Genomic DNA, 17,178 nt, shown 5'->3' with positions numbered 1-17,178 from the left:
AGCAGCACAGGTAGAGTATCCCGTATGAAATCATGATAACGTGCTCCATTGAGCGTAGGTGGAACGAAACTAAAATGAGCTCTAACATGGAAATTAAGCGTTTCCGGACACATGTCCACATAATATCTTTTCTTTATTTGTGTGTGAGGAATGTTTTCTGAAAGTTTGGCCGTACCTTTTTGTAACACCCTGTATATTCAACGCGCCAAGAATAATTAATTAGTACTGAAAATTTGTTTTGTTTGTGGTCTATGTTGTTGAGAAATGTGCAATATAAACACAAGTCGTATACAGTAAGACTGTGACGCTATTTAAATGCGGCACTTTCGCTGTTTCCCCTCCTTACAGCATGGCGGCGGGGGAAGTGTGAAGCTGCACTTTAGCACTCGGACTCGGCCACGCCCCGCGAGCCGACATCTTTCATTAATATAACACCAATTTTCCTTTAATATGAATTTTATTCGATCCTTTTCAGTAAATCGTAGCTCCCCTTTATTCTTTAACCTCCATACGAGCTACAGACTTGTCGGCGAATCCTTACAAATATATATTTCCAGAGTTACAAAGAAAATTCATTTGCGCTCTCTGTACATTCATAAAACTTAAAACAAGTGGCCTTTATATTCAATGAAATATAACATGGCATCTTACAGCACCACATATCGACTTTCTTATTGCAGTGCTGTTCCTGCGGTACAGCGTATTTTGCAGCTTATCTGCAGTACAGCTTATCTCGTAATTTTAGCGTAGGTGATTTAATTGTTAAGTTTACTCAAAATAAAAAAAAAACACAAAAAATTCCCATCTACCATAACAAGCCATTCAGTTGAAGTTATTAACATCAACGAATTTAAGTAGTAACTGCGATCTTCAGCATAATACACTGACGCAAAAAAATCCCAACAGCAAGAAGGAGTTGTGCGAGATAAACGAAAGTTGGCAGGATTGTTTCTCCACCAGAAAGATCACGTCTATTGAAATTTCTCGCCAGTCGCAAAAGTTGCAAATCAGGTTTGATTTAAATACACGCTGCAACAGACGTGAGCGTTAGTTACCATGGAGATTAGACTTTGCGACTTGATGTTAATCAAGAACAGGGCTACGAGAAGCCTGAATGTTCCTTCTGCAATACTGCAGAAACACTTGGCACAAACGTAGCCACTGCACGTGATTGCTGGCAGCTGTGGTCACGGAAGATACGGTCGCAAGTAGACCAGGCTCCGGAAGCAAACGTAACACTACCGACAGGGAAGACGGCACATGGCTCTGGCGCATCGTAATGCTTCTGCAACCTACATAACCTAATCTAATCTAAAACGGACAGGAAAACGTACTATAAACACACTTTCATGTGTGGTAGTATTTACTAAGGAGCAGACTGTAGCCAACCAGAATGTGAGGCGCCGCGTTGACACTGTCCACTGTGCTGTGTACGAACAGGCTGCTTGTTCCGCGAACAGTGGCGTCGAACTGGAGGAGCGGCCGCTCTCAGAACTACATCGGCGAGCGGCCTCAAGGAGGCCACAAGAAACAAACAGCGTCCGCCGGATGCCGCTAGAACGTATTTGTTCGCGCCCTATACCAATATACTGCCGCCCACTGCGAAGCAAACGCCATCAAATTAGCACGAAGCGAGGCGAAATGGTGCACCTCAGTCTCGCCGAGAAACCTTATATACTTCGTAGGAGTTCATCTGCGGCTTTAGTTTACGCCATTGACCGCCAAGGTTTCTCCTGTATCTTCCATCCGATACACTGCGTCTATACTGCATTAACCTAATGACTACCCGCTGTGTCACCGCAGCATTAAACAGTGCACATGAACGCACACGCACACACGCACACACACACACACACACACACACACACACACACACACACAAACAAACAAACAAACAAAGAACGTGCGGAATGTGCGAGAGGATTTCAAAAAGTATGTTACACAGAATCACGACAGGCAATGTTACTTTTAGCGGATGCTGCAGTACACTTCAAAGTGACAGAGATACGAGTACATGGAACAATATTTCAACTTAGTCATAAAGTTTCCGTACGGATCGTTCTATCAATTGTTTACTTCACTGACGATAGAAACCCGCTCCTTGCTGACGGAGCCATTCGACAACGGCTGTGTGAACTTTCTCATCGTTGGAAAATTCTTTTCCCCCCATTATTCTGCTAAGATGGGCATCGGACACGGAGCAAGATCTGGACTGAGTGGCGGTTACCTTTAAATCCCCTATCGAAAATGTTGAAGCAAAGGTTCTGTTGTGCGGCCCGTGTGGGGTGTTACGTAGCGGTCTGGAACAATGCCTTTGCTTTATTTTCTACACCTTTTGCGTTTATCTGAAGTTGCGCGGCGATTCCAGCGCTGCACAGAACGAATGATGGCTGTGTCCTCCACCACTGTCTACACAACTCTTCCACGGTCGAAGGGAACGATGGCCGTGACGTTTCCTGCTGATTGCACAGTTTTTTAGTTCTTCTGCAGAGTGTTTCTATTCCGTAGACGCTCTGTTTGTCGCAGGTGCGAAATGATAACCCCATGTTTCATCGCTCGTAGTGAAACGGCTTACGAAATCATTGCCTTCCACCAAGTAATGCTCAAGGAAGTCCAGAGAGGCCATACAGCATAAACAGAGCCTTTCACGGTAAATATGTGGGCAGTTTAGACATTTCGACCATAAGAACCGTATTGTGCCACGTACTTCAACTTTGGAATAGTCTTCTAGCTGCCGCGCCTTTTCACAAGCACCCTGTGATGCAGTTGTGTCTGCAGGAAACCCAGACACATGCACTCTCTCCTGACAGAGTGTCACCCGTCTTGCTCTATGATCTCACCGCGGAACGACATACGTAACTTATTTCCTGAAGTCTCTATGTGTACATACAGTACATACTGTAACAACGAATACTGAAGGAGATAATTCTTACTCACAATGCAACTACAATATATCACACATACCGAGTAAGAACTTACCACAGTATAATTTCTGGATTTTTAAAATTTTTTTTAGAGAGTTCATTTGCACTTTTTGAATAGCTCTCTTCTCCTATCTGTTCAGAGTACAACTCTCCATACCATGCAACAGAAAATGCACCACCCTACCATTACAAAATAAAATTTGCTGCAAAAATGTTACTTTTAGGTTATAATTTATATTCTCTGTCAGTTGTTTCTGATGAACACGATGGAGTCTGTGGTAGATGGCTCCAGTTTTTACTCTAATCTGACGTGGCAGTAAGACCGAAAACATGCTTATTCGAAAATCTTCCTTCGCACTACCTTCCTTCACAACTTACATCACTTACTAATGCTTCATTACTACCTTTCTATGTTACATTTATTTGTCTTCTCGTTGAGTAACGTTTGTGACGACAGTCTTCTTCAGACTAAAATGGACTATCCCTCTACAAGCAAAAGAGTGAGTTTGGAATTCGAGTGTGTGTGTGTGTGTGTGTGTGTGTGTGTGTGTGTGTGTGTTTGGAAATAGTGCTTCTTGTAAGTGTAATGCAGACAGAATTTTTAGAAATGATGTTGTGTAGAATATAAAATGTGGTATGTAAAATTAACGATGATAATATGTAAGCAAAGATTTCAATGGGGAATATTTCAGAATCACTCAAGCCAAAGTGAACATAGTGCTGTAACAATAGTGGTGAATGCAAGTGAGAAATGTTAATCCAATAAACAGTGATTATATGTTATGTTCCTCTATCTATCTGTCTATACATATATAAATTAAAGTCCTTGATCGCGATTTCTGTCTATATATTTGGGCTACTATAGGGATTTCGGTACGGTTTCCACTGACCGACTGATTCACGAGGAAGGTTTGTGTATATAATTCATAAATATGTCTTGTAAACGGGTCGAAATATAATTAATTACTGCCCAGCGTCACTGTGAAAACGATGCTATTGGTATGTAGCGGTGATTGACAGAACTCCTTGGACTCATCTATACGTGGATACAGGAGGCCGGCAAAAGGCTGACCGACCTTAGTGAGACGCTGGCTCCGAGAGTCTGGCTCATATGAGTTGCAACCGACTTCCTTAATGCACTGCGAAGCTGTTGCTGATGGGAAAAGATTTTTTGGCGTAGAGTCAATGTTTAGCCGCGTGAGGGAAAATTCGGGGAAAGGTCACATGTAAAATGTAGCACGTTCTTGCGCTGGAGCTGGGCGGAGGGTGAGTGACACAGTTCGCGCCGACCTCAAGCTGTGGCCGGTCGGACCGCGCTGTGCTACCCGGCATTGCAGTCGGATGGCCAGCAAGCGGCCGTAGCCCGCGCCGAACTGGCGCTGCAGTCGCGAGGACTGGGCACCGCTGCACGTCAAAGTTCCTATCGTCACCACGAGATGTCAGTGCAGATGCCCACTAAATATTGAACACTGACTTTTCCGTCGGTCCTTGATAGAATATTTTATACATTATGAATGAAAACACAATCGACACTGCTGTAATAATCAACAATATTTATTGCTTTCTTTTCAGTCCGGTTTTCGGCTGTTGCACCAATATTAGGTAAAAAATTAAATATGAGGTTGAGTGAAATGTTTGCAAGATCAAAGATTTTAAACTAGTGCAGTTACAGGGTAACTCCATTTCCAAAGACGAAAACTCTAAACATTAGATTTAGGAATAAAACGAGGGGAAATGTTTCAGTGAAAATGGGATACAAGATTATTCAACTAAGATAAAATATGTTACACAGTAACTAACGAACTGTTACAACAAAACAGAACAACTGTTCTTAAAAGAAAATAAACTTTGGTGACATGTTCCTAGGGAGGACGTGAACATGTCCTAAAGTACAGACAGATAAGTTATACAAGAGAGATTACGCAGGTAACTGAAACAGCTGTGATCACACAAAATAAAAATTTTTTAGAGGGAAAATGAAACTATAGTAACTGGTATAAACGAAAAAAAAAATGAGGCTTGTAAGTAGGAGAGGAAATTTGCAACATGGTCTGGATGGGATTGTGATGAGCATCAGCGGTTAGAAGCGACGAGTAAGGGAACTGTGTCTGATCATTCAGTACTAACCTCGAGCAAATGGCCATATCTTCATTAATTCCCATTATATCATGGATTTAAGGAACTCTGAAACATCATTTTAAGTTCACAACACTGTTGGACACTTTTTGCGCTGTGGTAAACACAACACTTCAGCCTTCGAAAACAGTGGACTGTATAAAGTCACTTGTAATTTTGTCAGATTATACACAGGTCAGTCTGGCTGGGCAATATGTGCCCGCTTGAGGAAATTTGGAAACTTAGAAAAGGAGACTCTATTTTTACCTACCACCTGCTTAAATAAGGCAAAAACTTAGCTTCCTACCCAATTTACAGTACGGCGAGCAGCTACAGTTAGTACCAACTGATAAACTTATTTGGTATTTGTAATGCTCGGGTTTAATAATCTTTTAAACCTCAGGGCTCAACAACTTCCTGGACTTTCACCATTACAAACATTTTGGAGTACATTATAAACGTCATCACAGATAACCAATGCGCATTGCATTTTATCCAACAATGAGCACGCTGAAACACTTATGGGTTGCACAAAAATATTATTATGCTGTCACGCAATTCTTATGCAGACTTCTGGGTGGAGAAGTGACTGTGGTTTTCATAAGCCTTAATAAATCCGTAAACGAAAACACTGTCAGTTGGAAGTCCAAAACTCTACGCGTAATTAGATACAGAATATTACTTGCTATTACTATCAATGCTGTATGTCGCTCGCTAATATGCCTAGTTTCACGGTTCGAAATGTAGTGTACGTTGGAGTACGTATGTAATAATACTTTCACAAAATTAAGTAAGTTTACTTCATTCACCTTGTGCTAATCACATTTTACATAATTCCATGACAAACACAAATTTCATTGTGTCTCTCATTAATTCATACTCTTTTGTAAATAGAAATTAATATGGTCGTACTTTGCAGCAGAGTTCAAGCAATATTCGCTATTATGTTTTGTGTAAACAGTGAAATATTCAGACTACAGTCAATTCGAAATTATTGCATACCAAGTAAAATCCAACACTTTTGTATAATCAGGTACTGTAAAACACAATAGATCAGTGTTCCAGCAAACGTTTATTAGAGGCGTCGAAAATTTTAGAATACACATTACTACGAAACTTTAAATGTCAAGTTTTTCTGCAAGACAAAATTCCCATCAAACTCTCTACATCACAGGGATCAGCAAAACATAAATTATGGAATGTAAGTAACCTTGCTGTTTAGTAGCTAAGCAGTAACTCCCCCTCTCCTAAACCCCCGATTCTCTAAAGATCGAACTCCAACGTAAAAAGTGTCATAATTCCCGAACTATGGCGTCGCACAATGATTCAGTTTTCCAGGTGCATTCAGTGGTACATGTGGACAGTGCCTGAAAAAATGTGTTGCGAATAGAGTTGGTAGTAAAGAAGTAATAATGTGATACGTCGTATCTAACGTTGAAGTTCGCTACATGGATTCTGAAAATGTGGAAAGCAATAAACTATTTTCTTTTCATAATTTTTGGGTAGTGCCAGTGAGAAAAAGTTTCGTAAAGGTTTGAAATCATGTGCAAAGTTTGGTGAAAGTCGCTAAGTGGATTCAGTCTCAGATGCTAGACCAGTACAGTCTGTGTAATTTGAGAGCAGTTTCTAACTTTAACAGGTGACTTATTGTCGCCTTTAACATAACATCGAACTTCTTAATGAGTAGATTATGAGAGCATTCAAATTTTTTAGATTCAGTCAATAATTATACAGGGTGTCCTGGGAGGAATGGTCAATACTCAGGCATAGGACAAGAACTCTCATTTGAAGAAGAAAAAAACAACATACGAACATATGACCTACTCTGAACGTTTCCTGAGATAGAACAATTTTAATGTACGTGATTAGTCACGTGTTGAGAGGTCCAGTCATTATAGAAGAGCCAATGATGGTACAGTATTTTCTGGAAAGTCGTGTGCTAAACACCTTGAGGGCGTTGCTTTGGCCACGCGGACTGCAATGAACTTCCATCACGACGGAGCGCCTCTAGATTTTATCGGACGTGTGACAGAACTTTTCACATCACTTACCCTAATTGCTGGATTTTTCCTGCTAGTACAATTAATTGGTCACCAAGATTGTGAGAGCTTGAATAAGAAGTAAGTGGATGTCAACACATGCCGAATTAACTAATCTCTTTCGGTATGTGTTGACATCCACTTACTTTTTATTCAATGACCAGTATTACGAGCAGACAGATGGAAGTTGCGATGGGCACTCCGTTGTCTCCTGTGATCGCAAATTTGTTTATGGAAGACTTTGAGGAACGTGCATTGAAGTCTGCGCCTTTGAAACCTGCCTGTTTCTTTAGATATATTGACGATACCTTTGTTGTTTGGCCTCATGGTAGGGAGAATTTGAATGCCTTTCTAGAACATCTGACCTCGATCCACCCGAATTTTGTTTTACGATGGAGGTGGAGGAGGATGGTTGGGTTCCCTTCCTTGACGTGTTGGTTAGGAGGAAGGATGATAGATCATTGGGACATGCAGTTACAGGAAATGTACTCACCCCGACTTGTACTTAGAGACTAATAATTGTCACCATCTGGCTCAGCGTGAAGGGGAACTTCATACCTTAGTACACAGGGCACATGTCGTTTCTGACGCTGAGACTTTGCCAGCTGAGCTGTCCCATCTTGAAGTTACATTTCGTCAAAATGTTTATAGTGATAGACAGATTGAACGTGCGTTGCGATATCGACCAACTGTACATCGGGTGATTGATGATAATTCTGAGTCGAAACCTAAGTCTACTACTGCCTTTTTGCCTTACGTAGGAAACACATCCAACAAGATCGGTCGCATTTTACGGAAATACGATGTGAAATGTGTTTCCCGACCTCCATCTAAAATTAGAGCCTTTTCAGTTCTGTTAAGGATGATCTTGGTCTACTTAAGGCGGGCGTATATCGCATTCCTTGTAGCTGCGGCATGGCATATAGTGGTCAAACTATCAGGACCGTGGGGACCGATGTACTGAGCGTAAACAGCACACACGATTACAGCAGGCAAATAGATCTGCTATTGCCGAACATTACTTGGTTACTGGTCACCTCATGTTATATAATAACACCGAGACATTGGCATGCACGTCCAGCTATTGGGACAGTGTTATTAAGGAGGCAGTTGAGATTAAATTAGCGAGCAATCTCGTTAACAGGGATGGAGGTTTTTGTTTAAATTCTGTTTGGAATCCGGCTCTCTCCCTTGTCAAAAAACAGAGGTACAGAGTCAATGCTACCTCACCTGCGAGTTCGTAATCTCACTATCGATAGCTCTGACTTTGGTCATCTTTGGGTGGCACTAGCGTTCAGTGTCTGCGTTATCTTTCCTACGTCAGACCGAGAACCGAAGTTTTAAATTTGAATGTACGTCGCCTGTACGTTTCAGTTTGCCTTGAAAATGGCGGGGTGTTCTCCCGCCGAAATATCGGCGGTCGCTGAAAGTGTTACCTGGCTGAATTCCCGGAAGTTATTTGAAAATTCTTTTTTGTATCACACTTCGGGAAGCGATCATCACTGTGAAACTGCACTCGTAAACTTGCACTGTGTCAAGTTTACGAGCTAAGAAAACAAGATGAGGAACAGCTGAATTGGTTCTGGGCGGGAGGTTTGAATCTTATTTTACTCTTTGGTTTTGAGAGTCGTATGTGGCACAATCTGTAGGTGTGTGTGTGTGTGTGTGTGTGTATGTGTGTGTGTGTGTGTGTGTGTGTTTATGGGTTGTCTCCGTTTCTCTGTCCGTTTCAGGTCTACCCCGTACAGGAAGACATTTGAGCAAAGTTTCATTCAATGGCCCCCCTCCCTCCGCCCTCCCCCCTCCCGCCACACATCGTACGCCGTAACATATACGTATTGGGCATCTAGTATTAAAAATGGGCCAAGTCAGCGAAGGCATATTTTTCAGTATGAATGAAATACCTCTAGAGACAGAAGAATTGTGTTCATAAAAGTTTTTCTTTCGTGGTTACATCCTCAATATGTTTAATTGTTTTTTTGAAATCTGATTCATAACGAACCTCTTTTTTTAAATTTATGTATTGACTTGGCGGTTTTTGTTACAATTTCATGAAATTTTACTGTTTTTTTAAATAATAATGTACCGTTTTTAAATTGTTGAATCTCGTAAAAAAAATAAATTATGTGAAAATGAAGTGACATTATAACTATCTTTCTTCACAGAAACAGGAAAAGCACTTCAACCTAATAATAATAAGATATCAAAAAGAACATCGCAAAACTGAGGAGAATACAAAATGGGATTCCTCTCATAAAAAATTTGTAGTTCACTTAAGTCTTGAACATAATAAAACGAAAAATATTTGCAAACAATGTAGTATGTTAACAGAATAATTATTGTGGTAGACGCAATTCACACGTACTTATAGGGAACCACTGAGCTCAGGTTTGCAAGTTCAATCTTTATTAAGGCTCATTTGAAAGCGTTGTGTTACAATTATGACAAGAAAAATATCTGTTGCTAATGTCTTAGCACGTGCATAAGGAGGGCTACAGAAAATGAGTGTCCGGGAGATGTAGAGATCTATCTTCTACGGGATGTATTTATTACACTTTACAAAATGGACACCATCGACATTCAAGAATCGTTGAAAACAAACCATTAACTTTCACCATGAACACCGACTGAAAAATGGCGCGCCATGCGTGTACCCACTATTAACGAATGCGTAACGAATCACTTCGGTGTAACGGAGTGATGGGAACTGATAGAATGTGATGGCACGCAACAGAATGCAAAACAGTCTGCCATGGAGCTTATGGTGAAACTGGCTGTTCTTTAGGGAGCGGCTGCAGATAGTACGATAATATGTTTTACATGCACCGAAAATACCGATATTAAGAGGCTAAATTTGACCAGTGATCCCACGTGGTATAAATAGCAATGTCACACACTTTTCAGGAGAGATAGTTTACTATAAGGGGTACGTTTTTTGTACGTAGACCAGGAATCCAGCAAAAACAAGTTATTTTGACCAGCTGTTAGCCAAAAGCAGTGCTCATACCACAGTTGTAGTATTAGGTACTGCCCCTGCAAGATCGCGCACGCAAGAAAGATTCGTAGGGGGCAGAGAACCTCCAAACTTCCCGCAGCACAATAAATAACATTCCAGCCATTTTACCATCCAGATTAACAGTCGACATAACAGTACACGAATGCGTTAAGCCATTGATGTTAGTTGATCCTGATGCAACTGTCTTGGTATCTTTGAGTTCCAGGGTTCCTTTCATATGCTTTCCTCTTCAAGTGCCAGTTGAAAACAAATTCCTTTCTGAACGATGCGATAAGTTTGTTTAACTCATCTACAAATTTTCGGGACGACTACGCTGTTTGTGTGCATCGGCAAAATGGCTTGGTTCAAATGGTTCTGAGCACTATGCGACTTAACTTCTGAGGTCATCAGTCGCCTAGAACTTAGAACTAATTAAACCTAACTAACCTAAGGACACCACACACATCCATGCCCGAGGCAGGATTCGAACTTGCGACCGTAGCGGTCGCTCGGTTCCAGACTGTAGCGCCTAGAACCGTACGGCCACTCCGGCCGGCACATCGGCAAGATGACGCTTTGTTTGAAATTTCGTTATCTCACGTCTTGCCATTCTGAAGCAACGTTTGCAGTTATGCAACAATCCACTGCTTCCCTTGAGATCACTGTAATCTATGTCTCGCGTAATTTAATGTGCATAACGCAGTAGTTCACTATCAGGCACATTCTGTAAATTATATGGAGCATACTTTAAACGCGTAAACATTAGTTTTTGTTACAAGTGCGCCTTGTCATTCCTGGAATATCCAATTTTTTTCTTATGCACTACATGGTCATACTGTCGGAAACTTAATCGAAATCCGTTCATAACTGTTTTTTCTACTACGCTGTGGAAGATCTTCCATGTGCATAGTTACGTTTAGTACCCAGTCCTTGGACAACAACGTTTGTCACTGACTACGTTTCACTGGAAACAGGATTTGTGGCTCTCTGTCCGACAAGGGTGATGCACCACATGGCTCAACACCTGTTTCAATACTAGTTTCACTTATTAAGCACGCATAGTCATCATTGTACTCCTCATGTACATTGACCACAGAGTAAAGTGTATACAACACACATTCCACTGACTTATCTTGCAGAAACGCTTATAATTCATCTGCCACTTCTTTCTCACTTTGCGAAGTTCCTTGGGTTCCTTTCTGATGAAATGTCGACTTCGGCAACCGTTGTTGTAGATATAATGCAACGTTTGTTTCGTTTATCGTTGCTATTGCTCTGCTTTATATCAACACCACAAGCACTGTAGCACTGCGATGAATTACTCATCGACTGGGCAGTTGGACTGGGCTTCATAACCTCATGCAGTGCCTCCAGTCCCGCCCACTACTTCCTTTTTTTTTTGTCAGCAGTCTTCTGACTGATTTGAAGGGACACACCACAAATTCCTTTCCTGTGTCATCATCTTCATCTCAGAGTAGCACTTGCAACCAACGTCATTAATTAGCTGCTGGATGTATTTCAATCGCTGTCTTCATCCACAGCTTTTACTCTCTACAGCTCCCTCTAGCACCATGAATGTTATTCCCTGATGACTTAACAGATGACCTATTATCCTGTCCCTTCTTCTTGTCTGTGTTTTACGTATATTACTTTCTTCTCCGATTCTGCGCAGAACTTCCTCATTCCTTACCTTATCAATTCACCTAATTTTCAACATTCATTTATAGCACTTCATCTCAAATGCTTCGATTCTCTTCTGGTCCGGTTTTCCCACAGTTCACGTTGCCCAACCATACAATGCTGTGCTCCAAACGTTAACACTAGCAGCCAATAATGTGGTTGCATGGAAGACAATATGTGGAGCGACGAATGCCGTAAACATCAATGGCCTTTTGCTGCCTCGAACTAACGGAGTTCCTTGTGACTGATGTTGTTATTTTAAGACTTCAATTTGCTCTCATTTAGCTTAGAAGGTACAAATGAAATTTTACGACTTCGAAGAATATACAGTATAAGGAATTATTTTTCCTTCAGAAGTGGTAATATAGTTGTGTTACCTAACAACATTAGATTCCAGACAAATGTGCTGCGACATGAAGAGTATTGCCCTTTCCTTGAAATGGCCGGTTATGAATTCGCTGCCTGCAAGACATGGACCATTCTATTGCATGACCAAGAATTCAGTGCTCTGTAACACTAAGATATGCCCAAATTTGAAGCATGTTCTTGTTTCGCATAATAGTGATATACTGCCACTTTAATTTTATAACTTTAACTTCTTCTCGTACGTATTGTGACTTCGCCGGTTTTGATACTAGGGGCCTCATATCTGAAGTTAGGGAAAGGAGAAGGCTCTCTGGGAACCAGAGTAAGCTCACCTTGGGCACGCCCTGCCCCTGCTGTTGCTGTTGCTGCTGCTGCTGCTGTTTACTGCGGGTGCGGCTGCCGCCTGCTGACTTGAAATGCAGGCGGCGGAGCGCCGAACTCGCGGTCGACAGCAGGTCGTGGTCGCCGCCGCCCCCGCCGCCCCCGCTGCCACCGCCTCCAGCGCCTCCGCCGCCTCCAGCCGCCCCCGAAACGCTGCGCCGCCCCCCGCCGCCGCCAGTTTTGCCGCCGCCGCCGCCCCCGCCGCTGCCAGCGCTCACCGAGCCCTGCGACATACGAGCAACGCCGTCGTCACAAACAACACAGCGTTCTACCGCCTCTTATTTTTTCAAAGTCTCTCCTAGTTTGGCCTCCATAGGGAGCTTTGGATATATTAAAACCTGTTTTCTATATGTCTGACTGATTGTGTTTCCTTGTCTGTGTAACTATGTTGCAGTTTGTTTTGTACACAGGAAGTTTGTATAAAAACGCCTTTATACGTTTTTTTCTTAAATTACGCGAAGCATTTCGTACCGTTTGGCACTATCTTAAGATGGAAATCGTCTAATATATAATTTGCATTTGTTCGTAAGTGAGGTGAAATCCATTTGCCTGTTATTAGAAAGCTAGATAGATCTGACTTTAAAAATACTTTAGTAGTTATTCAATAATGATTTATTTTAAAACAAAGCTTTCATCCACTTCTTTATCAGCATATCGGTTAAACTTTAAACAAATGCTGAAACATATATTTCTTTATTTCTGATCGAGAAGCCAAATACCGATTTTCGTAGGTCTAGCAGAAAAGTTGCGTCAATAGCGACATGTTTTTGGAATACGTATCTTCTCCTGTTTCGAAAAATCCCTTCTTAAACGACGCCTACACTATAAGATCAACATCCTCTGCAAATTTTTCTATGCTTTGTGGTTTTGGTTGAGCGGTGATGTGACAGTGAGTGAGTGATTCAGTCAGTCAGTCAGTCGGAACATTGCCTTTTGTATAGATATTGGAAATTTACATTTAAAAAAATAAGTAAAATTCATGAACGTTTGCTACTAAATTAAAACCCTTATACATTTAGAATGAAATTCATGCAATTTGCTTGTACGAAAAACATGTAAACGCAGCATCGTGTCGAATAACGAAATTCGTCAATTTGCTCAATGGGAAAAACTGTATAACGCTGATAACATTACTAGTAACACACTGATAAGTGGTGTCCCTATAACACACAATATACTCCGCGAAACGTGTCACATATAATTATTCACCAGTGTTTTCCGGGAAAATTAAAATATGTGGCTGTATAATAAAGAGTGATTCATTGCCTTTTATGCTTCGCTACATTTCTGGCTAGTTCAAAAAATGGTTCAAATGGCTCTGAGCACTATGGGACTTAACATCTGTGGTCATCAGTCCCCTAGAACTTAGAACTACTTAAACCTAACTAACCTAAGGACATCACACACATCCATGTCCGAGTCAGGATTCGAACCTGCTACACCTGGCTAGTTCGTATCATGTTAAAGGGTTAATGGATACAGATAACTGTACTAGATCGTTAAATAATTGGCAAAGGGGCACTACCGATACATTTGCATCAGATGAAATGGTTGCAGACATATCACACAGATTGCAGATTAATCAAGTTTTACACTCCATCGGACTGGTGGCCGTTCGCGTGTACGGTGTGGAACGTGTGAAAGCAAACACAAAAGCCGGAGGAGGAAGCCTTGTGGTCCGGGGAATGATTTTCGCGGCGTTCTCTGCTTGATCTCGTTATTCTGGAAGGTACAGCGGATCAGCACAAGAGTGCGCCTATCCTTGGGTATCGTGTCCATCACCCCAAGCAGTTTGTTTCTCGTCGGCCACGGTGGCATCTACGAGCAGGACAATGCAACGTGTCACACAGCTCTCAATGTACGTATGTGGTTCGAAGAGCACCAGGATAGTCTACCTGACTCCTCTGGTCACCAGACTCCCCGGATTCAAACCCAATCGAAAATCTATGGGATCACCTCAATCTCATTGTGCGCGGCACTGATCCTCAACCCTTGGGCACAACACTGGGGTCGGCATGGCTCTGCGTCCCTGTCGGCACCTTCCAGGACTTAGTTCGCTCTCTTCCTACAGCTGTCGCGCTGCAAAAGGTGGTTGTTCCGGCTTTTGCCAGTTGGTCACTTTAATCTGACTAGATAGTGTATGTGCGCAAACCAACACCTACCGAGATATGGACCATTCTGTTCTGTTATTCCCATTTGTCTGTTATATACAAGCAGACACTAGGCAGTGATCCAAGTGGTTACCGCGCGTGCTGACGCATCCTTCTCGTTTCTTTTTGTTGTTTGTCGACGAAGAGCACTTTCAAATGATCCAGTGGCATGTGATACAACTATTGCTGTAAAGCTCACTCAAATGTTCTTTGTATCATATTTCAGTTAAAAATGTGGAGGTGAGTTGGACCACTGTAGCTGCAACAGATGTTGAAGAACAAATCACAAATATTGCCTGGAGACTCAAAGACGTTTCTTCCACCAATGCCTGCAAACGAGGTCATCTTATCTCAGGGGACAACGGCAATTTTTCAGTCGCAATATGTACTGGGTGATCAAAAAGTCAGTATAAATTTGGAAACTTAATAAACCACGGAATAATGTAGATAGAGAGGTAAAAATTGACACACATACTTAGAATGACTTGGGGTTTTATTAGAACAAAAAAAAAAAAAAAAAACGAAGTTCACAAAATGTCTGACGGATGGCTCTGGACAGCAGACTGCTACCGTGGCGGTTGAGAGGTATGCCGATATGTTACAGAATCGCATCATCCCCAGCCTGGCTGATAAACACCTGCTGGAACGCACGATGATTATGTAGGATGCCGCTCCACCCCATATTGCTAGACGCGTGAAAGATCTCTTGCGCGCGTCGTTTGGTGATGATCGTGTGCTCAGCCGCCACTTTCGTCATGCTTGGCCTCCCAGGTCCCCAGACCTCAGTCCGTGCGGTTATTGGCTTTTGGGTTACCTGAAGTCGCAAGTGTATCGTGATCGACTGACATCTCTAGGGATGCTGAAAGACAACATTCGACGCCAATGCCTCACCATAATTCCGGACATGCTTTACAGTGCTGTTCACAACATTATTCCTCGACTACAGCTATTGTTGAGGAATGATGGTGGACATATTGAACATTTCCTGTAAAGAACATCATCTTTGCTTTGTCTTACTTTGTTATGCTAATTATTGCTATTCTGGTCAGATGAAGCGCCATCTGTCGGACATGCTTTGAACTTTTGTATATTTTTGGTTCTAATAAAACCCCATGTCATTCCAAGCATGTGTGTCAATTTGTACCTCTCCATCTACATTATTCCGTGATTTATTCAGTTTTCAAAGTTATACTGACTTTTGATCACCCGGTGTACGAATGTCTTGAACGTATATTATCAACAAATGAACGATCAGGTTTAAAATATGGGATTAATTTTGGGGTGTTCCTAGAGTTCTCATCCTGTTAACAAAGTTGTATGGGCTGCAGATGTTATTTACGGAAGCTATACGACGTTATTTCTGCTAGCTTGGCAGTTTCTTGGCGACGCTGGAGGCAGTATATTCAAGCTGCAGTAATTTATAACGCAAGGTCGACTATAGCTGTATTATATTTAACATATGCTGTACATGAATAAAGTTACATTACGCTACAGAGTGCTTTGAAGTCACCGAAAGCAAGGCGATTTCACTGCCGAGCTGGACAACGTCTCCAAACTGTAATATTGTGGAAATAAATTAGCAGGCATTAGCTACTCAGCCTGCAAGACGAATGATGCAGAAATGCATGAAAACTTGCACTTGCAAACAAGCTGCCAGGGGATTGACTTTGAAGTGAGATGCGTCTATTTAATTCGCGGGCAGAAATGCTAATTTGAGACGAAAGCAGGAAGAGGTTTGTGAGAGACTATCATTAGAACTTTAACTTGGCACTTCTCTCGCAGTAAGTAAGTGTGAAAGGATGACATAAGTTAAAATTTTAAGTCTCTGAAATGTTAAAATGAAAATTAAAAACGAGAATTCAAGAAGATTAACTGTTGTAAGTCATGGAACTGGAAGGACAGGGCGAGGTTTGTTCAAATGGCTCTGAGCACTATGGGACTTAACTTCTCAGGTCATCAGTCCCCTAGAACTTCCCAGAACTACTTAAACCTAACCAACCTAAGGACATCACACACATCCATGCCCGAGGCAGGATTCGAACCTGCGACCGTAGCGGTCGTGCGGTTCCAGACTGTAGCGCCTAGAACTGCTCGGCCACTCTGGCCGGCGGCGAGGTTTGTATTGTCTTTAATTTATGGAAGACAATCTATCTATAGAGACTTGATAGTTTACAGGAACAGAAACAACAGATTATTAGAAGAATGTATAGTAAATAACGTAATTGATACAACTGGTTAAAACATCGAAACTGAAAAGAAAATGCTTGCATTGAGAATGTTTAATTCTTTGTCAGATATCAATTTAAGCAACTGAAGATAATCGTACTCAACCGAAACTTTCATGCGAATAAAACCCGGTAAGAAGGGAAAGTGAATGAAATATGCTGCGATGAATTGCTGGAATTGTACATATTCATAATTTTCTATATGTACAACATAAGTGTTATTTTGATTCGTTCCGTATTAAGCGTATTACGAATTAAGAAAATTTTTGAGCATTCGTGTTTTGCTATGCCATTAGAGCACAA

At 41.7% G+C, this 17,178-nt stretch overlaps 1 protein-coding gene across 1 annotated transcript in view; it reads right to left on the bottom strand.

Moving 5' to 3' along the window:
* LOC126417013 (uncharacterized) overlaps positions 1-12,580 on the bottom strand; it is a 311,463-nt gene extending 298,883 nt beyond the window's left edge. The window contains exon 1 of the mRNA XM_050084902.1: positions 12,452-12,580. The gene's annotated coding sequence lies outside the window, so the exon portion shown is untranslated. The remainder of the gene's footprint in view (positions 1-12,451) is intronic.
* Positions 12,581-17,178: the final 4,598 nt, after the last annotated feature.

This window comes from Schistocerca serialis, chromosome 8 (assembly GCF_023864345.2).
Source record: "Schistocerca serialis cubense isolate TAMUIC-IGC-003099 chromosome 8, iqSchSeri2.2, whole genome shotgun sequence".
Classification (NCBI taxonomy): Eukaryota; Metazoa; Arthropoda; class Insecta; order Orthoptera; family Acrididae; genus Schistocerca; species Schistocerca serialis.
This window is presented reverse-complemented; position numbering and strand designations above follow the sequence as displayed.